Here is a 27,220-nt window from a genome sequence, read left to right on the forward strand (position 1 = left end):
TCAGGGTTCGTAGCTGCAGACAGAATATGCTCCGGCTGATTCCAGCTAAAGGGGTTGGTGGTGTATTGGCCGCTCAGCGTGTACTGGTTCCTCACAGAATTTATGGGCGGGTCAGAGAGCCAGGCAGGAATGGTTTACAGTGAGGAAAAGGCAGCCAGGAGAGACGTCTGACCACCAGGGGACGAATCCAGGGGAAACCCCAGCACCTCCCACCCATCAGGATTCGGGCCAAGGACCAGAGCCTTCCCCGCATTTGTCCCCAAAGAGCCGAAGGCCCCCCAGACGCCCTGACTCTGCCCAGGCCACGGTCACCTCGACGTTCTGCTCGGCTGCAAACAGGGGCCCTGCAAGCGCTCACTCTGAGGCACCGGAACACCAGTGTTCTGTTTTCTTTCATCTGTGGGGCAAGAAGCTGCCCCAGGGGAGGTATGGGCGCTGCTGAGAGAGCCGTTCCACAGTTGCAGCCACGCTTTCCAGCACGTTCTTCTGTTTATGTTTGTCTGTGCGCGGTTCTGTTGGTTTCAAGAAAAACACCGGGCCTCCTGCCAGGCCCGCGGTACCCCAGGGGGCATTTGTGGGAGACAGAAACGCTACACACGCCTCACCACGCATCCATCAAGGAGCTGCATCTGGAAGCCGTATCTACGACTGGCGAAACTTTCCCCCACGTGAATTCTGTCCTCATGACTCAATTTCCCCACCTGCCTTTCTTCCGTGCTTTTGAATTATAAGATACAAAAGATGTATTAGACACTTGAAGAGGTTTGGTGTGTAAATAAGCAGAATGAGGCTCTGCATTCACTCTCCTTAAGACAAGAACACCTCCAGACAACTCCCACTTTCCTTTGCGGAGCACCTACGAGACGTGTGTTTTCCATGTACTTTAGATGAGCCTTGCTTATGGTGCATACTTCTAAAAGGAAAATGCAGCTGAGTTGTAATCATTAGAAACTGCTTTATCTATTAGAGCACAAAATGATTTATTTAATTAATGATGATTTTAAAGTTTAAGTTAGTTATGTAAGATGTGTGAGATAAACTTTCGGGGGTGTTCAAATTTTGGGTTATCTCCTAACTGAAAGTCTGGAGACACAGAGCAAAAATATTGTAGAGAATCTGGATTAGAGAATAATCTAATTGTATATTGGAGTCTTCTGTCCTGTGGTCGCTCAGGACTTGCTGGTAGTTTCTGAGCCCCCTGAGCAGCGTGAGGGGCTCTGAGGTCTGTAGTAGGACCTGTGGAAAAGCCTTTCCTGGCCACGCTCTCCAAGCAGCCGAGGGCTTGCTCTAGACGCTGGAATTATAATTGCAGTTGAAAGTGTGACCCACATGGGGAGGGAACGCCTTCCCTTCGGCCAGGCAGCGAGCATCTATTAAGCACCTACTGTGTGCCTGCAGGGGGCTTGGGTAAGCAGTGAAGGGGGAGATGATGTCCTGGAACCTTGGCTGTGGGGACAAGGGAGCCGGTGTGCTGACTGCAAACAGGTGTGTCTTCTCTGTATGTCGATGTCCTCGGGTCACGGCTCAGAGCATCAGGTGGGGAACAGAGGTTTTGGTGGGGGTGGGGACTGGTCCAGAGCTGGGCAGAGGCAGTGACCAAAGATGCCCTTTTTCTTCTGCGAGAAGCCCCGCTGTGCCCCTGAATTCTCTGTTTTGCATCATTCGCTGTCCTGACCAGGACTTCCCTGGTGGTCCAGTGGGTAAGACTCGGCGCTTCCAAAGCAGGGGGCCCAGGTTCGATCCCTGGTCGGGGAACTAGATCCCGCATGCATGCCACAGCTAAGAAGTTTGCATGCTGCAACTAAAAGATCCCACGTGTCCCAACTAAGACCCAGCACAGCCTAAATAAATAGATAAATAAATATTTTTTAAAAATTCATTGTCCTGATCCTCAGGGCTTAGGGTGAGTGTGGGCCCCTGGCTTGGGCCTTAGGTCTCCAGACGCCCCAGCAGCCGACCTTGTTCACGCTCAGGGCGGGAGAGCCCGGGTGTCGCCTTGTTAGACGGGCAGTGACCGTGACTCTTCTGGGCTCCCGTCCCGGCCCCGCGCCCTTGAGAAACGCCGTGCCATGTGGCAACGTGCCCTCGGGTGGTCAGGGCACCTCCATAGGCTGAATCACGTGGCAGAGTCCTCCTCGGCACCCCCGCGCACGTTTCCCTCCGAACCCGTCACAGCACCCGTGCGCTCTGCACTCTGTCTTCCTTGCACGGCTCTGGGCGCCCCAGCAGGCTGCGGGCGGAGTCCCTCTCCTCCGTTCGGCTTGTCGGCTTGTCACGTGGTTGTGCCGTCATTTCCAGCTGAGCCAGAGTTGGGTCCGCTCAGCAGGCTACCCTGCCCCCGCAGAGGCAAAGCGAAGAAAGACTTTCACGAGCCACTGAAGTTATTTCTGAAAATTAAAAGTTGAAGTGGACAATACAACGCTTCTCTCTAGCTCGATGAGTTATCCAAGGGAGAGGGTCATCATTTGTCTGCAAAAAAAAAAAAAAAAAGAAGAGAGAAGAATTTGTATCTGGAATCGTCAGAGTTCGTTTATTGTTCACAAAAGTGAATTTGTCTGTGGTGTAGTATGAGATCTTTCTCTCCTCGGTCAACTTAAAGTATTTTCAAAAATCTTCCAATTTCTGATATGTTACAATGAGAACAATAGCTCTTTTAAAATCAACACGATTGCAGTAATAATTTTTGCAAGATTACACATACTCTTTTTTTTTTTTTAAATTCGCGAGGCTATGAAGCAGTGTTTGGTGGTGAGTGTAATGCTTCTGGGTGGGGCAGGGACACCATCTCCTTGATGCTGGACGGAGGGGCCTGACCTGACTGGTGGCAGTGCCAGCTAAGGGACAGGGAAGCAGGGGCAAATGTTTCTGGAGGGGAGATGCCCAGGGTCGTGGGATTTGGGGGAGATGGGCTCTGTTTTATACACACGTTGAATTTGAGATTCCTGGGAGCATTTAGGGGAAGATTTCTGAAGACAATGGGGCGTCTGAGCTAAAACTTACGAGTGAGTGAGATCTGGGCTGCAGCACACTGATTTTTATTATTACATATATTTAGGGTAATCGGGGTTCTTGGTGAACTCTGCTTCCTTTGATTTCTTCTCCACAGAAAAGAAAAGATGTTATGCGAGGACTTGTCAGACTCTTGGTTATGATTGACACTGGCATTTTAAAAAAAGTATTGTATTTTATGGGAACTGTCAGTTTTTGACTCAAAAAGAGACTTTTTATGCTTCGTGGCACGTTCTGTGTCATTTGTGTCGGCTCCAGGACCACGTTTATCCCCGGCTTATTAGTTCCAAGCGCGCGATTCACTGTTTGCATTTTGAATGCGGGGTCTGCAAGTTTTCAGGTTTTCTACTTTTATTCCTGGCTGGGAATTCCTCACAAGACAGACACTAACAAACTGCCAGGAAGCAGCTTTCCTTACGAGTTTCCAGCTAGTTCTGAGATGTATGTAATTAATGGAAGTAAACCAGCACAATCTTCCCACCCTCCAGCTGGCCTCTAGTGAGCTCTGGGGCTCTTAAGGAGGGGTACACAGCCACAGGGTAGGAGTCCCTGGCTGCTTGCCGTGTGCCGCACCTGCCTTTGTCTGTCTGTCTGCCTCTCTGTCATCCACCTGTGATTACAGGTGCGCAGAGAAGGTGATGCTGTTCTCCAGTACACCATAGCTAGTGCCCCATCCCACACCTGGCCCACTGGCTGTGACGGAGCCTTCATAGGACTCAGGTTCCTGATGTCCGGGGCTGCCCAGGTAGAATTCACTCTCATTTCCTGGAACCACCGGGAAAGCCATGTGCACTCATTGACTGAGGCAACTCAAAAAAAAGGGCTGAAAGGTTGCCTGTCTCTCAGGAAAGAGGGTAACGAGGTGAGGCTTGCCCTTTCTGTCCTGCTACATGTGTACACGGAATGGCAAATAGGTACAACCTTCCACCGGAATCTCTGAAGAATCGCACCCTCCGGTACCTTGGACAAGCCTGCCGCTGAGGGCGCGTCTTCTCCCCTCTCCCAACTAATCAAGCTTCCCTCCACCTGCCTTTTTTTTTTTTTTTTTTTTGCGGTACGGGGGCCTCTCACTGCTGTGGCCTCTCCCGTTGCGGAGCACAGGCTCCGGACGTGCAGGCTCAGCGGCCATGGCTTAGGGGCCCAGCCGCTCCGCGGCATGTGGGATCTTCCCGGACCGGGGCACGAACCCGTGTCCCCTGCATCGGCAGGCGGACTCTCAACCACTGCGCCACCAGGGAAGCCCTCCTGCCTTTTTCAGCAGCTTATTGTGAAGGTGTTGACCAGCTGAGGCCGAGTGGCAGTTGGATCACTGCCTTCGTCCACAGCGAACTGCAGAGCAGACATTTCTGGAGAGTTGGCATATGGAGGGCTTTTGATGAAATTTCTCCTTTTCTCCTTCTCCCATACTCCAAAAACATCACATTTGCAATATTCTTCAGCCTTCAGCATTATTTCATGGACTCCCTTCAATAGTTCTGAGTTTCCCTCTGCTTATTATAGAAAATGACACAATACATTTTTTTAAAAGTAGTGAAACTTCTAAACCCATTTATGTACTAGTTTTAAGAGCACGCAGCTTGGAAGCCGAGCGATGCCTCACAGTGTTTAGAGCTAGGTTTTTGCTGTGTCCCTTGGCACCCACCGGCCACCTTAACTGACATCTTCACATCGAGGCAGGATTCAAGTATCTTTAATGCTGCAAAATGTTAACTAGTTTTGCTATCTGCTTTTGCTATATGTACTTGTCTCTGCATGTGAGATGTAAAAGACATTCCTTAATGTGAAATCGTCTGATTCAAGACGAGCCGGTCCCTGACCTGTGCGTTCTGTGTGATAAATTCTCCAGTTACACAAGTGGAGACGTTTAGTCTGCATTTATCTCAGGGAGCAGCAGATGTGGCCAAGCCGACCCCAGTACCGCTGATCGTCCACTGATAGTTCTTCGTTCTTAGATCAATTTATTTTGCCTTGAAGTGCATCTTGTTTACTTAAGTGTCCCCTCCTGGGACTTCAAGATTCCTTAAAGACGGTTCCTTAAAGACGGCGCCTGTATATGAGGTCTCCTCTTCCTTACCCAGCCGAGAGCTTTGCTTCAAGTGTGCATTTAAATTGAATGCTGCTTTAGGGGTGAGTGGCTATAACTAAGAACGGTCCCAAAGCAACTTACAGAAAGCAGGGATATCTTACCCTCTCAACTGCTAGGAAAACAGTACCATTCATTTGTTTAGCTTACTTACGATAGCCTGTTACGTCCTCTCCTAGGTACCTATGTTGCAACGTGTCATATGTTTCTACCTCTTTGCAAACATGACTCATTTGATTTAGTTAGCTTACAATTTGTCTGTGCAGCATTTAAATTTTTTTTTGTTGAGGGTAAGTGAAAGTTTAACAATTAATCATTGAAGGCTTGCTTCTAAGGAGGTCAGTTAAGGTGTCTGCCGTTTCCCGAGATCTCCATGGTCCCGGCCAGAAGTAAACCTTGCCTTGGATTCGCCAGAGGAAAGTACGTCCTTAGACAAGTCTGCACGAGCAAGAACATTTTGGTTCCAGGCACCAAGTGCACATTCAGATCTTTGCTGAATAAATGAGTGAATGTATTTGTTGGCATTTTCTATCTTATTATGACTGCGACTTGGCATTTTTTAACACAAGCACTTTGCCCAAACATCAGCCAATTTCTCACAGCAGCCCTGGAGTGTTCAGCGACGTGGGAGTAGTTTTGTGCAATTCCCATTTCCCAGAAGAGAAAGCTGTTATTGTTTTAAATTTTCTGCTCCTGCAGAAATGCCCTCCCATGTCCGTGCGCCCTCCCTTCCTGTGTGGCTTCCAGGAGGAGCAAAGTCCTTCCAGCTTTGCTCTCCAGCATCAGCTCAATCTGCTTACCACCGTCCTGACGATGGAGAGAGACTTTCCCCCTGGCAAGGTGTCAGCACCTGCCTTCCTCAGTCTTGAGGTGGAATGATGGCGGCCCTGGCTGTGAGCCGTCCACACAGGTGAACGGGGATGTCTGAGCGGGCTCCTTGGTCAGTACAGAAAGGACTTCCCTAAATCCCCGCCCACTTTGCTGAAAATCACCCAAACTCTCCTTTGGGTCCAGGTATCCCAGACCCTTGAGAGGATGACCCAGGTCCTGGACATTTAGGGTCACTCTGTGGGCAGCCTGGGTCCAGGTTTCTTTATGAATTTTAATATGTGCCTTGTATTGCCTTTTATTTTTCTCTTGTTCTCAAGAATCCAATTTCAGGTATAAATAATCCAATTCCAGGTCTTTGGCATAAGAAACATGTTTTACAAGCATGTTTTTGCTTTACTTTAAGCATGAGATATTTCTTATGTCAGATAATAAGTGTTGTGTGAAACAAAGAAATAACTAAAAGTCAAGGTCATGGGATGGGAGGGCTGGGGGTAACAGCAGGGCAGTTTTACGTAGGGTGGTGAGGGAGGCCTTACTGATTAAGGGACATTTTAACAGAGACACGACTAAAATGTAGGTGTGGCCATGTCGATACCTGTGGGGGAGGGGTTCCAGGTGGAGAGAAGAGCAGGTGCAAAGGCCCAGAGGTGGGTGTGTGCTTGGTGGGTGGGAGGCATGGGGGGTGGGGCGGAGCTCGTGTGACCGAATGGAAGGGAAAGACTGGGTAAAGCTGATGCCTAATGTTTACTGATCGAGCCTCCCCTCCCACCACCCTGTGCCAGGACCTGTCCCAGGCGTGTTTTGTGTGTAAACCCGTTTATTCGCACAAGGACCTTATGAAGCAGGTGGTACTATGTTTACCTCCTCTTCCAGGTGGGGAAACCTAGGCACAGTAATGGCGGAGGGTCGCACAGTGAGTGAGAAGCAGAGCCAGGGCTGGACGCGGGCGGCCTGGCCCCACGGTCTTCTCCTAAACGCTGGGCCTTGCACCGGGCACGTTGCTGTTAGATCTGCAGGATCCCTGGGAGTCCCTGCCACCCGGCCCCCACTGCTCATGGACACAGGCCCTGAGCCTGCCCGCTGTCCCTACCTGGACACCAAACTCAGCAGGAGCCAGAAGCTGTGTGCACCTGGGGCTGCCTGGACCCCCTTCTCTGGAGGAGCCGTCAGCCTCCCGAAGTCCCACCTCTTATCCTTTCTGTAACATTTACTGGACGGATCTATGCCGGGATGTTCACAGTCTTGCAAAACAGAGCTGGCGGGATGAAGTGGGGCAGCCCCAGGGCAGGTTTGCACAGACAGGAGGGCGGGACGTGAGGCGGCTGCCGCCAGTGATGCAAAGAGCACCCACCCTGGGCTCTGGGCACCCACTCAGACCCCTTGGTTCATTGGCATTTCCTAGCAACCCAGGGGCAGGCCGGGTGCTACAGCAGCTCCCTGGAATAGGTATGAAAGGGCTGGCTGACCCTCTGAGAGGCCATGGGATGAGTCACAAGGCAAATCACTGGAGACGGTGGAACCAGACCCTCCTCTTGACGCCTTCCTGGAGCCCCAGGTCCCTCCAGGCAACTGGCTCCAGACCAGGTGGGGGAAACGGGGGTCCCTGAACCTCTCCTGCTCTCTCTCTCTCCATCTGTGGCCACACTGCCCCCTAGGATTTCCTGCTGGGTGAACCCAGGATGATGTAGCCAAACCTCCCCAGGAAACCATGCTGGTTCTAAAGGTATGATGCAAAGGACTGCCTATCTGCCCAGGTGAGGCCAGTGACAGGAGCAGCTCCAGCCAGGCGGGCCTGCGTCTGTGTTGCAGCCTCTGCATTTTGGACCCAGAGAGTAGGTTATATGTAAAAGAACCAGCTGGGAAGCCAGGAGTAGAGGTGAACAAGGCCGCTGGCATCGCGTTTAGAAAGAAAAACAAAGTTTGACAGAATTTAACTAATGTCGTTACCATAAATGAACGCATCACTGTGTGTGTGTACACCCACCTGGTATCCTCCCCTACGTTAATATGCTTTTTATTAGATTATTTAAAACACAACAGTGCTTGTCGTTAGCTTCTCTATGAATCACTTGGATAATGTTTGTGGTTACTGAGCTAAAATTCAACCTTAAAGCACGTTGTGATACATTTTTGCAATAAAAATATCAAGTTCATTTAAACAATTACTTTTTAAAACACTGTCTCTCTCCCAGTGGGACTTCATTGATCAGGTTATGAAAGGCAATCGCTGTCCTGATTGTCCCAATCAATTCTACGTGTGAGGCAGATAAAATGATCACAGCACTGACTCACTGGCCAGCCTGAAACCGGACTGGTGGAGATTCCAGCCCGCTGCGTGCACAGGCTGCAGAGGGCAGCGACGGGCAGAGTGAAGAACACCTAAGGCTGTGCGCGAGGGGTTTAAATTTATTCGTGCCATTCTCCAAAATGACCCTTTGGAGTATTTCTGAATTGTCACGATAGTATAACAGCGCAGCCTTTTCCCGGGAAATCCAGTTCTGACCTGCCGTGTTTCCACCCCCGTTACGTGATGAGGGAACAGGTCTGGGGAGTTGCACTTTTATCACCGGGGCGTGGATTTGAGGCATGCATTGTCTTTATCTACCCGGTTCTCTCAGCCGTAGGCCACCTTGTAATGGGGGGTTCTCCCTCTCTGGTCCTCATGGTAGTAAGACGTGGCCTGGAGGGCGACCGCCACCCCAGGGTCCTCTGGGATGGCCCTGTCGGGTGCCCTTGCCCTCAGGGAAATGCACAAGCACAAGCACCTGACGAGAGGGCGGGAGGAAGCCTGTGGGGCTTTCCTGTTGGGTGGGGGAGGAAGGACTCCACTTCAGACAAGGAGGGAGCCCCATTGCAACACGGCACTGCTGGAAGCGCTCTGCTTGGTGCCCTTAGAACACAGAAGATTATTCTCAGGGTTCTGGAGGCGGGGAGCCTGAAATCAAGGCGGCTTATTCCACAAGACACGTGGAGCCCTGTTCCCCCAGCGCTGGAGGAAGAAGAGGACCAGCAGGCTTTGAGGGATGAGGTCACAGTGACCTGGAAGGAGGACGTCACCCGACAGGCAGAGCCGGGGCAGGCAGCAGAGATGCGTGAGGGTGGCCATGGGGCCACCCTACAAGGGCGGGGGCAGCAATGCTGTCCGGAGGTCACAGTCACAGCCCAGAGGAGAGGGGAAGGAACGTGAGGCGGGCTGCCGCCAGTGATGCGAAAAGCACCCACCCTGGGCTCTGGGCACCCACTCAGGTGCGGGGCAGTGGGGCAGCAGGAACCACATGCTCTGGGATGGGGCCGGCATGGGGTCCGAGGGATGCAGGACACCCAGGCATGGCCACTGGGGTAACAGCGGGACCACATACAAGTGGGTCCTGGTGGGGCTGCAGGCCAGATGGGCGCAGAGGAAATGCATGGGTCCACTTGGGCATTTTGAGTTTGAGATGCAGGTTGCTTTAAGACAAGAGACCTTATAAGCAAGTGGGTGACCCTGTCAGGAAGCAGTCCAGGTCGAGGGGATAGAGGTAGAGGATGAAGACAGACCGCCAGGCTGGTCAGTCCGCCTCCCCCGGGGGCTTGGAGGAGGAGCAGGGGTCCCAGTGAGGGGGGCAGGGCTGGAGGGGGAGGCCTGTGGGCTCGGAGGGGACAGGCCTCCTGTCCTGGGGCATCTGAGAGCCCTGCGTCCAGCAGGATGGGGCTGGACTGTGGTCCTCGGAGGGCGGTGGGTGTGGAGAGGACCAGAACAGACTCAGAGCTGTTCCTATGGATGCTTGGTGGGCAGGGCAGCTGCGCCCCAAAGTGCTGCTCTCCTGGGAGTGGAAGCCCAAGAATAGCCCCAAACCCACTCATCACCGACATGGTGGCTGGAGCGTTGGCGTTTAGGCCGGGAGAGGTCGGGGGCACGGGGGCCCCTCGGGCGCATTTGGAGTGGATCCCGCTGCTCTGGCTCCGCAGGCTCGCCCTGATGGGGGGCCTCAGGGAGCCGCTCTTCAGGGCTGCCTCCAGCTGGAAGGTTCAGTGGTTTGAACTTGTCTCGTTTGGTCCACACGGTGCACAGTGCTTGTGGCTCATCCTGCTGGAATCAGATCTTTTTCTTAAAGAAGTTTATACTCTGACATTTCACAGAAAAGGGCCCCGTGAATTTTCCACTTTCCCGTCTTGAAGCTCGTCCATTTACTCTGCAGCGTGGCAAAGGGTAAGACCGAATTCTGGGCGACGGACACCCTTTTCTCCACGTTATGTAAAATTGTCACCCGGGCTCCAGTGATGGGCAGGATGGCCGGGCCGAGCAGAATGCGGTGAATTGTGGACTATTTATTCTGCACTTTCAGACTCTGCCGCTGGTTGTGTTTTGGTAATAGAGGAGCGTTTCCCTGCCTCAGAGAAAGGCCACCAACTTAACGGCTGTCTTTAAATGATTCCCTGGCTCCAGTGACCATGACAAAATAGCTAACAGGAAAAGTGTGGGGGCCCAGGGAGCCAGGCGGCGGCGGTGCGGCTCCAAAGCCGTCGGCAGCATCCTCCTGGGATTTCGTGGCGATTCGATGGGCGCAGCCAGGCCCTGGTCCTCAGCTCACCCCAGCTCCGAGGACACCCATCCCCACACGCCCAGCTCTTGGTCCCTCTGTGACCCCTGCCCCTTAGCCGTGGTTCCCTAAGTCCTCTGTCTGGCTTAGGTCCGAGACACCTGTCTCGAGGAAAGCCTTCGGGCTGTGTGTTCCTGGGGCTGGAAGGAGGGACCATCTGGGAAGACAAGTCTTGGAGACTGAGGGTGCCTGAGGCAGCGTTCGGGCTGCAGCTCCACCACAGCAGCACGGGGAAGCCCGTTGCTTAGGGGTGCAGGCAAGATGGAAGGCTTTTCTATTAAATAAACATTCACAGAAACATCCCACAGCCATCTGTCGCGACCGATAACTTTCTAGGAGAGGGAGGCAGTGGGGGCAGGTCAGGGCCAGCGTAGCACAAAGCTAAGAGCCCCCATGTGGAGAGACCAGGCTTGGGTGGGGAAGGACCCTCTCCGCCTGCTCTCCACCCGAGTTGCCAACCCCCCATTTTGTTTCAGGGTATCAGTAGGTCCCAGGTGAGACCCTTGCTTTTTCCCAACCTCGCAGGCCCCTGGGGGTGACATGTGACCTTGTTCTGGGGGCAAGACAGAAGCAGGGAGAGCAGGGGCTTGGACTCTCCTTCTCCTTGATGGAGGAAGGCTTCAGGTGGACACTGCCCCCACCCCTGCCTCCTGCTGCCCTTGGCCCCATCTCTTTTGTTAGTATTGAAGGCATTTTGATTCAAAACAGTATTCCTATATTTCATTGATTCGGAGACGTTTCCCCTCCACTTTTGGAGTTCTTTGAAAGTGAGAAGTGCTGACAGTCAATGGCATCTTACAATGGCTCCAGGCCAGGAGGCTGTCATAGGCCTCTGACAAGCCAGCCCCAAACCTTACAAAATGGTGTCAGAAGCTTGAAGTCAAATCTCCGGGCAGAGACGCTTGCTTTATTCATCCCCACGGATGGGATGGTTGTGGGAAGGGGGTGAGACAGTGGTGAGTCAGCATCATTTCTTTTTCTTTCTTTTTTTTTTTGCGGTATGTGGGCCTCTCACCGTTGTGGCCTCTCCCGTTGCGGAGCACAGGCTCCAGACGTTCAGGCTCAGCGGCCATGGCTCACGGGCCGCTCCGCGGCATGTGGGATCTTCCCGGACCGGGGCATGAACCCGTGTCCCCTGCCTCGGCAGGCAGACTCTCAACCACTGCGCCACCAGGGAAGCCCTAGGATGATTATATCTTGATGAATTAATCCTTTCGTCATTTAGGAAATGCCCTCTGTACCCCTGGGAACACTGCCTAGCAGTCAGCCTCGTTCTTGTTGAAACACCACGATGGGTTCCTGTGTTCAGTGTTCTACCGCTCTCTCTGCCTTGATAGGTCAATCGACTGCCAGGTTAGCAGTATGTAGCCGGATTCTGTAGGTTTACAAAAAAAATACATTCTGACAATATCAGCCTTTTATTTGGAGCATTTAAGCCACTTGCACTTACTGTAACTGTTGACATGGTAGGTTTTGAGTCTACTGTCTAGTTTTAAGCCTAGTTTCTCTCATTTATCCTACCTGCATTTTGATCCTTCCTTTACGCCTTCCCTTGGATTATTCGACGATTTTTATAGTATTCCATTGTGTGTATTCTCCTGATTCTACAGCAAATCTTCCTTTTAACTTTTTGCTATTGCTCTGAGGGTTTAATATGCGCCATGCCTTGTGATCGACGGTGAAGTAAGGTTATGACACTTCACGTAGAGCGTAAGGACCCCACAACACGACGCTCCTGATATTTCTGTTTCCTCTTATCCTTCATTATTGTGGGCATGTATTTTACTTCAACCAATTATAAACCTACTAGTCATTTTGCTAATTTGTAAACAATTCTTTATCTTCAACATAATTAAGAAAAGAGAAAAGTGTTTGAACCACGGATTTATATTTTGATGCTCTTCCTTCCTAACTACTGACACAAGATTCCATCTGCTGTTATTTCCTTTAAGGCTCAGGGCTTCCTTCTGTATCTTGTCCTTGTGTTTCTAGTCTGTTGGCTACAAAGTCTCTCCACTTTCATTTATTGGAAGATGTCTTCATCCCACTTTTTTTTTTTTTTTTCGCTGAACGTAGAATTCTAACTTGGCAGGATTTATTTTCAGCGCTTTCAGTGTAGCTTTGTTGTCCTGGCTTTATTTAGGAGGAGAAGTCAGCAGTAATTCTTCCCATTGTTCCCTTGCAAATAGTGTGTACTTTTCACTTGACTTTTAGATTTTTTTTCTTTATCTACATTTTCATCAGTTTGGCCATGATGTGTCTAGTTGTGGTTTTCTTTGAATTTTTCATATGTGGCATTTATCGTGCTCCTTGATTCTCTTTCTCCCTGCCCCATTCTCCCTCTTTTCTTATTCTGAGAATTTATTTATTTATTTATTTATTTTGATTGGAATACAGTTCATTCTGAGAATTTAATTACACATAATGTAGACCACTTGATACTCCTCACTTGTTGTTGATTCTATGTTCACTTTTTCTCAACAATCTTTTTTTTTTTAATAAACTTTTACTTTTGGAAGAGTTTTAGATTTGTAGAATTATTGCAAAAGCAGTAAAGAAAGTCCCATTTTACTCCACTTACTGTTTCTCCTATTACTAATATCTTGCAGTAGCATCGTACATTTGACAGCATCAATGAACAAATATTGATACGTTAACTGAAGTCCATATTTTATTCATATTTCTGCAGTTTTCCCCTAATGTCTTTTCTCTGTCCCAGGAGTCTACCCAGGATCCCATCCAGGACACCACATTACATGTAGTCTTATGTCTCCTTAGGCTCCTCTTGGCTGCAACAGTTTCTCAGACTTTCCTTGTTTTTGATGACCTTATGGTTTTGAGGAGTGCTGATCAGGCATTCTACAGAGTTCCCTCAGTTGAGAAGTGCTTGTCTAATGATTGGACGGGGGTCATGTGTCATTGGGAGGAAGACTGCAAGGGTAAAGTGCCCTTCTCATCACATCGTACCAGGGGTCCATGCTCTCAATAAGACTTATCATGGTTCGTGTTAACCTTCATCATCTGTCTTGAGATAGTATTTGTCTGTCACAGTTTATACTAGTTGTTTTAGAGCCCTTGTCTGCCAGTTCTAGTAGTAGGATGATCCAAGAATCTGCTTCTATTTACCGTGTCTCACTTGAGTATGGGTAATATTTTTTGCTTCCTTGCGTACCCTGTGATTTTTTATTTGATTCTCGACATTGCTTATAAAAGTAGTGTGGAGTCTCAAGTATAACTTGACTTTGTTTCATTCATTTCCCAGATGGTGTTAGGCTGATTTTTTCAGATTTCCCAGAATCTAGTTGAGTCACCAGCTCAAGTAGATAGAGTTCATTGTGGTTACCCAGTTGCCATGCGCTATTTGGACCTTGTCAGTATGTGATCTGGAGGGAGTTGGATGCAGTTTCAGATATTTTTGGCTCAGCTTTGGATTCAGCTCCAGAAGAACCAGGGAATCCAACCACTTCAAGAAACAAAAAGCTCAGAAACGTTCTGACAAGCCTCTCCTCCACTGCTGTTTTTGGCAAAAGTTAAGGAGACGTGGCTATAGGAGAATCAGTGAGCTGCGTGCTCTGCCCTTGCCCTTTGAGTTCTTTCTTGCAGACTCCAATCCGTCCACCCATCCACATGATATCCCCTCACCTCTGCAAAGTTTCTCCACCGTGACACCATCCCAAGGTATGCAAGTGGCCACAGTTCTATTACTTCCTACAGAGAGTTCCAAGATCTCAGGTCATAAGTTTCCTTGCATCCGCTCCTCTTTGTTACCGCTGTAGAAAAATAAGTTTTATTTTGTCTTATTTAAACATTTTGTTACTTAGTAGTGAAAGACTTTAAGGTTATATATCTGCCTCTGATTGTAGAACTACTTTACACTAGGAGGATACATATTTTGGTGTCTTAGTGTCACTTACTTATCAATTAATGGGTGTCAAGAGAAAAATATTGGGTTTGGCTAAAAAGATCATTCGGTTTTTCCATGAGATGTGGTTCTAGTAACACTTAGTTGACTTTAACTTCATTCAAAACAATTTTGTTAGATTGCATTGTGACAACTGTCATATCACCGTGCGTTAAAAAAACTTATTAAAATTGGTGAATTTTTGTGTGGCCATTTAAAAATTGAAGATGGAAGAGAAAAAGCAACATTTCGGCATATTATGCTTTATTATTTCAAGAAAGGTAAAAATGTAATTGAAATGCGAAAAATGATTTGTGCAGCATATAGAGAAGCTGCTGTGACTGATCAAACACGTCAAGAGTGGTCGTGAAGCTCGTGCTGGAGACTGGTGCTCCGTGGTCGGTAGACATGGTGCTCCGTGGTCGGTAGACCAGTTGAACTTGATAACGATCAAACGGAGACATTAATTGAGAACAATCAACATTATACAAAGCGGGAGATAGCTGGCATCCTCAAAATATCCAGATCAAGTGTTGAAAATCGATCATTTGCACCAACTTGGTTATGTTATCACTTTGATGTTTGGGTTCCACCTAAGTTAAGTGACAAAAACCTTCTTGACCATATTTCCACATGCTATTCTCTACTTAAACGTAATAAGAAGACATTCTGTTTTTAAAACAAATTGTGATGGGTGATGAGAAGTGGATGCTGTACAATAATGTGGAACAGAAGAGATCGTGGGGCAAGCAAACTGAACCACCACCAACCACACCAAAGGTCGGTCTTCATCCAAAGAAGGTGATGCTGTGTATACGGTAGGATTGGAAGGGAGTCCTCTATTATGATCTCCTTCTGGAAAACCAAATGCTGAATTCCAACAAGTACTGCTCTCAGCTAGACCAACTGAAATCAGCACTCGACGCAAAGTGTCTGGAATTAGTCAACAGAAAACGCGTAATCTTCCATGAGGATAATGCAAGACCGCATGTTTCTTTGATGACCAGGCAAAAGCTATTACAGCTTGGCTGGGAGGTTCTGATTCATCAGGCGTATTCACCAGACACTGCATCTTCAGATTTCCATTTATTTAGGTCTTCACAAAATTCTCTTAATGGAAAAAATTTCAATTCCCTGGAAGACTGTAAAACACACCTGGAACAGTTCTTTGCTCAAAAAGATAAAAAGTTTGGGAAGATGGAATTATGAAGTTGCTTGAAAAATGACAGAAGGTAGTGGAACACAAGGGTGAATACGTTGCTCTATAAAGTTCTTGGTGAAAATGAAAAATGTGTCTTTTATTTAAAAACTGAAGGAACTTTTCGGCCAACCCATACTTAAGAATGAGGTAATCCAAAGCTTTTTTCAACTAAACAAAGTTTATTTCAAAGATGACCTGTATCAGTCAAAACACCCCAAGTTGCAATAAATGAATGAATGAACAAAAATCTTTCTAACAAATTGAATGTAATTTGTACATTTAAAATGCACAATTTAATTTAGATATAGTATATTACTGCATCATGGATTCTGCTTCCAAATTTTCCAAATACTATTTTTGTAAGATGGACTTTAATGGAATGCTGAAAATAATTTGTTAATGTCTCTCAGTGTTCGCTCTTAAAAAGCTGGTTTTCTAAAATACAGCAGTCTGGTAGATCAGTTAATATCATGGGAAAAGTAGGTGGTGGCAGCGTGTGGGGGTCTGGTATCTTATTCTGAACTTGAATAAGGTTTTAAGTAAGGGTACCTCAGGGACAAGAATCCCAGGTAGTTTGGCATTTTCAGAGAAAAGAAGAGATGGGAAATATTGTTCACATATATTTTAAGAATTTGAAATGTACAGCTAATTATGTTTTTCATGGAATTAAAAAATTTTTTCTTAATTATTTGCTTAAAGGTGTTAGAGGTACTACGTGAAGCACATATTCAGACCATGGTGGTTAAGAGCCGGCTGATGGGGTAGCGTTGTCCTGACAAATGTAGTTTTACATCACATGTATTATTACTTGTGTTTGAGACGTTTGTCTATTTTGAGGAGTCATAAGTCCCAGTCCCAGGAATGGATCAATGGTGCACAAGTGGTCGATTGACGAGGACCCTGTGCATGTGAGCATCACGGGCAGGTGATCCCGATGAGGACCCTGTGCGCGTGCAGGACACGGGCAGGTGATCTTCCTTCAAGCTGGCTTGCCCGCAGCAGCGGAGGCCAGCGTGCACTCTTGACAGGTGCTGGGGTGCACGGCATGTCCAGGGGACGCCTCTGAGGTGCACACAGAACCCAGGACCTCCTGAGTCCGTCAGTGCCGGCCAGGGTTTTATGGGCTTTAATGTGGAGGATCAGATATCCCAATGTTGGAAGGTCTAGCTGGGGAAATGTTCCATCCTCAGTACTCTTTCTGGGCATGTGAGGATTTTATCCACCCATTGGAAAGACATGGTGATGTATCTTGAGGCTGATTTAAAAATTATGTGCAAACCCTGCCATAGATCACAAAGAAAAATAATGGGACCTAATGTCAACAGGGGTTTTTCCAGGAATCCATCTGTCACTGTTTTCCAAAATGAACCATTTCACCTTCCAGGGATAACCCACTGAGAAACTGCTCCAACATCTTTATATTGTGCTTCACCAAAATACCCAGCATCGCTGACAGAAGCACCCAACATTTACTGCCATACAAGTGTGTTGGTAAATGTGATGAGAAAAGTTTTTTGCTTATTTTAAAACTATATGCTTATTTTGAATTTTTAAAGAATTATAACAGATCTTTAAAAAGTTACCCAGAATAGACGAGTTGTGCCTAGTGTATGGTTTTTCAAGGCTGAGACAGAAACATTGGTCTGAGAAGTACAGCTGCCCCACATTTCAGCAATCTGGTTCTTATTTCACAGTAGTAGTTGTGGTGACAGAAGCTAACAGTCATTGGGCTCAGGTCTCAATCACAGGATTTAAAATTTTTAATCAACACCAGATCTTCATTCATAGGCCCCTTTGCAAACACCGGGGAGTGTTAATGTAGTAGGTGATTTTTTTTCAGAAATTTTAGATTAGGCAACCTCAGGGGTTACCATTACCACTCAGTAACATAAAACCATTTTGTATTTAAAGACAATTCTGTACTTTATAAACCAATGTTTGTTCAATAAATACAAATTTTTCATCAAGGTTATTTTAGCCCTTTTCAAAATGAAATAAACAACAGTATAAACAACAGAGAAAACTTAATTTAATTTACTATACTTGGATTAAAAAAAATCTCTAGTAGTTTCATTCTCAAAAAAACCCCCACAATTTATTGACTCTGGACAAAATAGGCTACCGCCTAGAAATTAATCACATTGTAATAATTATTAACAAGAAAGGGATATTCATGCATATCATAGAATGGAATTTTAGACAAGATATGACAGTAAAATGATGACATTTATCTTCTCACATATGCGAACTTGTACATCCAAATGAGTTATGATTTCTAAGTATCTCACATTGGGAACCACTCTTCTGCTCTATTTCTACCAGTTCAACTTTGTTAGATTCCACGTGTAAGTGAAATCATTCAGCACTTGTCCTTCTGTGTCTGGCTTATTTCACTTCACATAATATCCTCCAACTTCATCCATGTCGTCACATAATGCAGGGTTTCCTTCTTGTTTTTTTTTTGACGCTGAGAATTGCTCAATCATTTACATGTAATAACTGATAGATTCCTTTCTTAAGGCAAGACTTTTCTTATATAACTCATGCCTGCTATTTTTTTTTTTTTTTAGGTAAGAAGTGGATTTATTTATTTATTTTTAATTAATTAAATTTTGGGCTGTTTTGCGTCTTCGTTGCTGCGCGCGGGCTTTCTTTAGTTGCGGCGAGTGGGGGCTACTCTTCGTTGCGGTGCGCGGGCTTCTTATTGTGGTGGCTTCTCTTGTTGTGGTGCATGGGCTCTAGGTGCACGGGCTTCAGTAGTTGCAGCACGCGGGTTTAGTAGTTGTGGCTCGTGGGCCTTAGAGCAAGCAGGCTTCATTAGTTTTGGTGCGTGCACTCAGTAATTGTGGTGCGTGAGCTCTAGGTCATGCGGGCTTCAGTAGCTGCGGCTCGCGGGCTCTAGAGCACAGGCTCAGTAGTTGTGACGCACAGGCTTAGTTGCTCTGCAGCATGTGGGATCTTCCAAGACCAGGGAAGATCCCATGTCCCCTGCATTGGCAGGCGGATTCTTAACCACTGTGCCACCAGGGAAGTCGCTTCCTTCTTTCTTAAAGGCTGAATAATATTCCACTGTGTGTGTGTATATATGTGTATAGAGCACATTTTCTTTATCCATTCACTGTAGAAGGGCATTTGGATTATTTTCATAGCTTGGCTATTGGGCATAAAGCTGCAATCAATGTGGGAGTGCATATCTGAGGCGCTGCTCTCGGTTCTTTTGTGTGTATACCCAGGAGTAGAATTGCTGGGTCATATGGTGTACTTCTACTTTTAATTTTTGGATGAACCTCATACTGTTTCCATAGCATCTGCACCATTTTACATTCCTACCCACAGTGCATAAAGCTTCCAATTTCTCTACATCCTCACCAACACTTGTTATCTTTTCTTCTTCTTTTTTTTTGGATAATAGCCATCCTAACATGTATGAGGTGATATCTCATTATAGTTTTAATTTGCAGTTCCCAAATGATTAGTGATGTTGAGCACCTTTCCGTATACTTGTTGGCCATCTGTATGCCTTTGGACAAATGTCTATTGGAGGTCTATTTTTTATTTGGGTTATTTGTATTTTCTCCATTAAATAATAAGAGTTCTTTAAATAATCTGGATATTAACCTCTCACCACATATCTTGCTTGCAACTATTTCCTCCCATTCTGTAGATTGGCTTTTCATTTTGTGGACTGTTTCCTTTGTTGTGTGGAAGCTTTTCAGTTTGGTGTAGTCACACTTGTCCTTTTTTGCTTTTGTTGCCTGTGCTTTTGGTGTCATAACTGTGAAATCATTGCTGAGATCAATGTCAAGAAGCTTTTCTCCTGTATTTTCTTCTAAGAGTCTTACCGTTTCAGGCCTTATGTTTAAGTCTTTAATCCATTTTGAGTTGATTTTTGTGTCTGATGCAAGGTCAGGCTCTAATTACATTCTTCTGCAAGTGGCTATCTGGTTTTCTCAGCATCATTTGTTGGAGAGACCAGAACAGTATGGTACTAGCATGAACACAGACATACAAACCAATGGCACAGGATAGAGAGCCCAGAAATAAACCCACGCATATAGCTAACTGATTTTGATAAGTCACCCAAGGATATGCAGCAAGGAAATGACAGTCTTTTACTTTTCTTTAGGAAGTAAATCTCTGTGCTCATTATAGATGCTTCTCAAAATGCAGGTTTTTACTGGTATACTTAGAGACATAAAATAATGACTGTTACCTGGAGATTCATGGTAGCACTTTGTCTCTGTATGGTCCATCTTTCACCTGTAAACCTACCATTATATACATAGTCAAAGATTTCAGTAGGCCTTTATTACACCTATAAACTTTTAGAACAAACAGGCAAGTAGAAGTAGGAGGAAAATAAAACTTATTCTCCAGGACACACATTGATCACTAGCTTTTTACTGCCATCAGGTACTTGTTGGACATCCTTTGTCATTGTTAAAGGTGCTTGTTCCTACATGTGACATATTCAGAGATTCATCACCTGTCAGTAAACCCCATGATCCCCAGGCCGGCATTCAAGGCCCATTACAGCATGTCCCCAATCCCAGCATCTACCTGGTAGATTTGTGTGAAGATTAAGCTAGATAATCCACAGAAAGACTTGAGCCCAGCGCCCGGTGTAGAAGGGGTGCCATGAAAGTGACCTTTACAGGCATTGTTTTCAACATATGTTTATTCTCTCTGAACTTTGAGTGGAGCGTCGAGCTGCCCGCGTGCTTCTCAGGCAGGGGCTCAGCCGACCAAACACATTTTGATCGGAGTCACTAGTGGATGGGAATAAACTTCGGATCCACAGACGTCACTGGTCTAGAACCCTTACATCTGCATAACCGGTTAGCTGCTAGGGCGGACAGCACCCTTTTCTTCCCCAGTCCCATCTGGAGAAAAAGCCTGGTGCTTGTCTGTAAATCAAAGCTGGTGTCTATTTGAATGCAATTTAGTGCAACTTCGTGGGTTACAGCTGCTTCCTTGGAGAAAAACAGCATAAGAAATGGTCAGATTCTGGGAGAAAGAAGCGCTGTCACCTGAGGAGGCACAGGCTTCTGGATGAATTGAGGTGTCTGCATTGATAATCTGGTGGGGCGGAAAGAGATGGGAGAAACAAAACACACATGAGTTTTCTATCGAGTCCGCTCAGTGCCCATGGAGTGTCCCTGGGGTGGAGGTTTTGCAGTTAAGATTGTCATTCCTTAGATGCCAAGCAATGCTCGATTTGATAAATGCTGTACCAACCTAGAACACAGGGGCTGAGTCAGAGCTGGGCTTCTGTCTCCCCATCATCCCTAGCTCTGTCCCTCAGGATCAGTTAATAAGAAAATGTCCTGCACGTGTCCCCATATGCAGCCGCTGTCACAAAGGGTGACGCGGGAAGTCTGTTGCACTGAGCCCTGGTCTCTCAGCCTGGGGAGGAGAGAGAACAAAGCACTGTAGCGTTTCTAGAGACGGAGAGCAGAAGACCAACCACATTTGATGCCCAAATCCACAGCAATCCAGAATCTCAGCCCTTTCTCAGTTGGTGAAAATACAAAAATGAATTCTGTAAGCACTTAATCTCAGGAGTTATTAGTGCTGCGGTCACCCGGAACTCGTTTTATGTAGCGTGTGTGATGGCGAGAGCTTTCTGCACAGGACTCGAGTCAAATCCATCTTTAAAGTCTCCGACTCCGGAGCTCGGCCTGCTCGCAGACACCCTGTGCTTTGCTACCAGACACTCTGTTCCTGCAGAGCCGGAGCCTCTCCGTCAGCACAGGGTTTGTCTGGGCGCTGCACGTCCTCTCACTGTGGCTCCTTCTCTCCCACTGGCAGTTTCTGCTGGGATTTTTTTTTTTTTTTTTTTTACTGCAAAAGAAAGCTTTGATCATAAAAAGAAAATGGGCTGAGAAATTAGATGAAAATAAACATCAGCTCTGTCAGGGAACATGGGCCAGGCCTGCCCTGGGGACTGAGTTTGTAGATCCTGCCCAATTTCTTTCCTGTAAGAAGTCAGTGTGTCTGCCTAGGATGCTCTGTGAGCCGTGTTCATGGATCCTCACGGCTCTGGGCACTGCTCAGAGTACAGGGGGTGACACCAAGGGCCCTGGCAGGACCACAGTATTCCAGAAGCAGCAAGACCCGCCCTGCGTTGGCTCCTGAAGCCTTCATCTTGGGTGGAGGTGAAGGGCTTCTGGGCCATCAAACTCCAAAACCCCTGGAGGAAGGAGCTGAGTCATGGACCAGCCGGGCTCGAACAGTGACAGTGAGTCAATTCCCCTGCCGGCTGTGGAGCTGGATCTGGTCCAGACACAGAGCAGACGGCCTGAAATCAAGGCTTTCTGCTATCTGTGCCTTTCCTCTTCCTCTGCGGGGGACCCCACTCTCCTCATCCGAAGATGCTCTGTGGAGCATGGGTCCCGGCAGCCACCTGCCCTTCTTCCAGTAAAGAAAGATTTCCCTTCTGCCTCATAGAATTAATGTGAGAAGCATTCCAGCTAATTCCCCTTAGAACCCTAAAAACTGAAGAGCTTGTGACCTCAAAACTAAGTGGTGCTGAGAGACATTTCAGGGAGTCTGTTCTCATTTGCATTTTGCCCACTTACATATTTTTATCAGGATGAGTCTGGGAAGGTCTGAAAATAACGTTCCTGGCCTTGAACTACTTGTGACACAGGGAGACTTCAAAGGGGCACCGTGCATTCAGCCGGTGGCCGACCGTCTAGGCAGTGACAAGTAAGAGAGTGTGCGGTACGGACACGGGCTCCTGCAGGAGGACAGCCCACTGACGTTCGCATCATACAAGTTGCCACTCTTGGCTGCACGTAATTCTCAGTGCAGGGAACCTGGGGGTGGGGCAGGCCCGGCACATGCCATCCGCAGGTCGTCTTCAGGCAGCGTCCTGTGCCCTGGGGCTCTGTCCCCACCCTGCACCTCCCAGTTCTCCAGGAACTGCTGACCACAGAGAACCTTCTTAAAGAGCAAGTCATTAATTTTAGGAGCTCTGCCCTTCTTCTTCACCCCAACTGAAGAAGGTCCTGCCTGATGCTGAGAGTCTCACTTTCTTAAGTAACGAGGTCACTCATACCTGGGCAGCTGGACTCGGAGCTTTGCAATGTTTGGATTCTGGGCCTGCGGCACAGCTGACTGCAGTGTCAGCAGGTTTTACGGCACAGACGTCCCTCTGCGGTGCCTGACCATCAGCTGGCTCATTCATTTGTTCATTGAGGAGGAAGCCATTGGCCTCTCAGGTGATAAGAATCCCGCGTCTGACCCAGTAACGCACTGCAGATGCTTGGCTAGCCACACCTTCAACACAGAAGTTCTTCCAGTTTCTTGGGAAGGCCTCTTCCCTCTGGACTGAGGGCTGAGGACCTCCAGCGCCAATGGGAAGGTGACCAGATGACCTCCGTGGGCACACTCAGCTCAGAGAGTCTTTGAGTCTCTGATGGAAACAGAAGCCATCCAGTCTCTGATGGCTCCGTTAGGCCCCAGATTAGGGGTTAATCAGCTCAGCCACAGATGCTCAGCATCTCGGGGTGGTTCTAGGGACCCCTTCTGAGCAGCATCGTCTATGGCCATCCAGGGGTCAAATCTATTTTAGAGCCAAAATAATAGAAATATTTACATGGAAATTTATGTGCTTCTTAGTTAACTTTAGGAAAATTTTGAAAACATTTCCGTATTATGTTGGTTACTGTGGAAAAGGTCAAAAAAGAAAAACAGGGAATTTTATATTATTTGCTCTCATTTAAAACTATAATATGAGAAACTTCTTTGCTGAGTTAGATAATTGTTTTGCTTTTTTTTTTTTTAAGATGTTGGGGGTAGGAGTTTATTAATTAATTAATTTATTTTTGCTGTGTTGGGTCTTCGTTTCTGGGGGGGGGGCTTTCTCTAGTTGTGGCAATCAGGGGCCACTCTTCATCGCAGTGCGCGGGCCTCTCACTGTTATGACCTCTCCCGTTGCGGAGCACAGGCTCCAGACGCACAGGCTCAGTAGTTGTGGCTCACGGGCCTAGTTGCTCCGTGGCATGTGGGATCCTCCCAGACCGGGGCTCGAACCCGTGTCCCCTGCATTAGCAGGCAGATTCTCAACCACTGCGCCACCAGGGAAGCCCAGATAATTGTTTTGAATACTGGAAGAATATTTCTTCCATGTTTGTGCTATTCAAGAATGTAACAGCAACAGCAACAGATAAAACATCTTTTTGTTTAATCTGTATTATTAACATTTTCTCCCTCAGTCTCTTGTCTAGGAAATCGACAATAAATAAAGCTCTGATTTGTAGCACTTGCCAATTTCTGTGGCGTAAATACTCCCACCATGACTGATTTCTGATTTCAAGCTACCAAACTGACATCAGTGAACAGAGTTGAAAAGAGGTACAAGGGGATACCCACCACCAGATGCCTGAGGTACACAAAACCTCAAGAGCATAGTTAATAGTGAAATGTGGAAAATAACTGGAAAGTGATAGTTTTTGAATATTTATTATCTTTGTTTTAATATGGTTTATTAATAGTGAGTTATATACTTTAGTTTATAATAATGGTTATATTTGACAAATGGATTTCAAAATTCCTGCAGACTTAATAGTCTTGCAAGCTGGTCCAAGCTGGCTTCAGCTTGTGAAGGCTTCCTTGTTTTTATCCTAGGCTGAAGGAGTGCTGGTTTCATGCTCTTCTCATGGTGGACACAGAAGGTCAAGAGAGACACACTGTTTCTTATAGGCCTTTGTTCAGAACTGGCACAATCTCACATTCTTCCAATTTCCATTGGCCAAAGTGAATCACCTGACCAGGCCTGAAGTCAACGGGGCAGGGAGGTACAGTTCACCCAGAGTTGAGCCATGGTAAGAAGTCAAGGGAAGGGGAGCTTCAAACAAATACCCTCACATTTTGAATGACCCTTTAGCTGGGTATAAAATTCTAGGTTGACATTACTTTTGCCACCACAGCATTTTGAAATTATCATTCCATTGTCTTCTAACATCTACTATTGATGATGAGAAATGCATTCTCAATCTAATAATTTTTCAGGTAATTTCCCTTTCTTTTAGTGGTTTTAAAGATATTTTCTTTATTCCTGATCTGCATTTCCACTATGATTAGTTCAAATATGGGTTTATTTTTTCCTGCTCAATACTTGAAGGATACGTGTTTTTCATCAAATCTAGAAACTTTTCAGCTATTAGTATTTTATATATTGTTGCCACATCATTCCTTCTGGAATTCCTTTTAATTTAAGAGTTGAACCTTAATTATATATCTTTCTTTGCTGAATTTCATTTGAATTCCAAAGTTCTGTCATATTTCATTTTTAATTACATCTAGTGTAGAATTGATTAATCTATTGAAATTACAATTTAATTGACTATATTATTCATTTCCAAGATTTATTATTGGTTCATTTTTATACCCATTTGTTATTGTTGTCTTTCTTTCTTCTTTACATTTTTATTAATTAATTTTGTTTAATTTTTAATGAACATTGTTTGTCTTCATTTATCTTTTTGAGTACCCTAAATATAATTATTTAAAAGTGCTTTTAGTCTTTTTACAGAAGGATTTTTCATCTAGAATAAATCATTGTGGTAATATTGATTTTGGGGTCTATATTTCTAAGCCTTAATATTTCTAATATGTTCTGGGTTTTGGTTTGGGAGAGAATCTTTTTGTTTGATTGGTTTTGTAGTTTTTAAATACTATTTTTCTCTCCTTCTGGATTTACCCCCCTAGCTATGTTGTGGTTACGTTTGGATCCTCAATCAGGAGCCAAGTCTTTAAGGGGTGGTTCAGGGTCTCAGTCATGAGAAGATATTGAAGCTACAAAAGGTCTACTCACTGTGCTGGGGAGAAGCTTTACTTAGATCCTGGTCATAGGGGCTCTACGTCTTCCTGTCTCTTTTTTGATACCTTCGCTGGCCCTTCACTGTGGCCTCAGGCAGCATTCAGGAATGTCATCATGTTCAGGCTTATTGTATAAGTGGGGAGACCCCATTCCACACCTCAGCTTTAACATTCAGCCTGGTTCTGATCGCCACATCTCACAGGGGGCATTTTTAGTCCTCTTTAGCCTGTACAAGCCAAAGTCCTGGCAGCCGCCTGCCCCCGTGGCTGCAGCCAGGAGACCCAGGCTTTCAGCCCTCCTCACTGCTCCACATTTCTGCTGTTTCTGGTTCACAGATTTATCTTGCTTCTGAGCCTTGAACTGTCTTTCTATTTTCTTATTTTTATGCTTCATCTATAATTTCTCTGTTTTTGGAGCAAAAGGGATGCATCAAAACATGAACTTATGATGCCAGTCTGGCAAAAATTAAGGTCATTTGATCTTTATGCTAACCAGACTGGATGGTTCCTCTGCCTAGAGATTCATCTTTTTAGAGATGTGAGAACAAGGCTAAACCACATGAAACCAGCTTGTATGTATTTAAGTCAAAGCTGAATATCTCACAATACACTAGGGAAGATGGTGCCAGTTACGCTTCGAAGAGATGGGACAGGGCTGCTATTTGTTTAACCACAAAGAACTTCAGGGAGTTACGGAAACAGATACAACATTAAGCTCCATGTCTACAGTCATTTGAAAAGAGAACAGGTGAGATTTGTAAAGTTTAAAAATAGTTACAGACACAAGCTTACTGTTACAAACTAAATAAGCTGTGGGGATGTAACGTACAGCATGGTGGCTATAGTTAATAATGCTGTGTTGCATACTTAAAAGCTGCTAAAAGAGTAGGTCTTAAAAGCTCTCATCACAAGGAAGACACATCTGTAACTATGTGTGGTGACAGATGTTAACTATACTTCCTGTGGTGATCATTTTGCAACATATACAAATAGCTAATCATTATGTTGTACACTTAATATAATGTTATACATTATAACGTTATATTATGTTATATAACAATATAATGTTATATATCAATTATACCTCAATAAATATTATCCCTGTGCTAGCTTACTTTATACATCTTCATAAGTAAAGGAACAATACTTGGCCCACAGAATTGCAGAATCTTCTATTTTGCAAGAGCTAGTAATGAGGGTTTTACTAGATTCTTGAATTGTCCTAACAAATCATGGCCTTGAATTTCCCTTCTGACAATTTTATCTCCCAAGGAGCAGAAGATATGAAGAGAATACCTCACAGGACAAGAGGGAATTGATAGTTGAAAGATATGACCTAAGAATTTAGAGAAGCCTTCCTCTTAGTGTGAACTTGTGATAACCAGTGAAGGGAATCCAAGCTCGTCAGCTAGGGCACTAATAAAGGAGACTTCAAACACATTCAGAGGAAGGATGGGAAGGCTTGATTCTATGGCCTGAGACTCTGGAAGGGAAGAAAGCTCAAGAGGGTTGTACAGTCACGATAAAACGCAATTTGATTGTGTCATCGTGAATTAATCTAATGAGAAAAAATGTAACTAAAAAGTCAGAATCTCTCCACTGAGGTCAGCTTTGAAGGGGACACAGAATGTGGAGAGAATGTTCTGGCCCTTAGAAAAGTCTCTGTGTGGGTGTTATGGGCTCTGAGATTCTGTGAATACATCAGGGGATGAGTGACTTGACAAACTGGGGCTTGAGAAAGTGACGAAGAGGAACATCTCACTCCAGACGCTCCAGACTAGAGGATG

The sequence above is a fragment of the Leucopleurus acutus genome (genome assembly GCF_964270905.1).
Source record: "Leucopleurus acutus genome assembly, chromosome: 14".
NCBI lineage: Eukaryota > Metazoa > Chordata > Mammalia > Artiodactyla > Delphinidae > Leucopleurus > Leucopleurus acutus.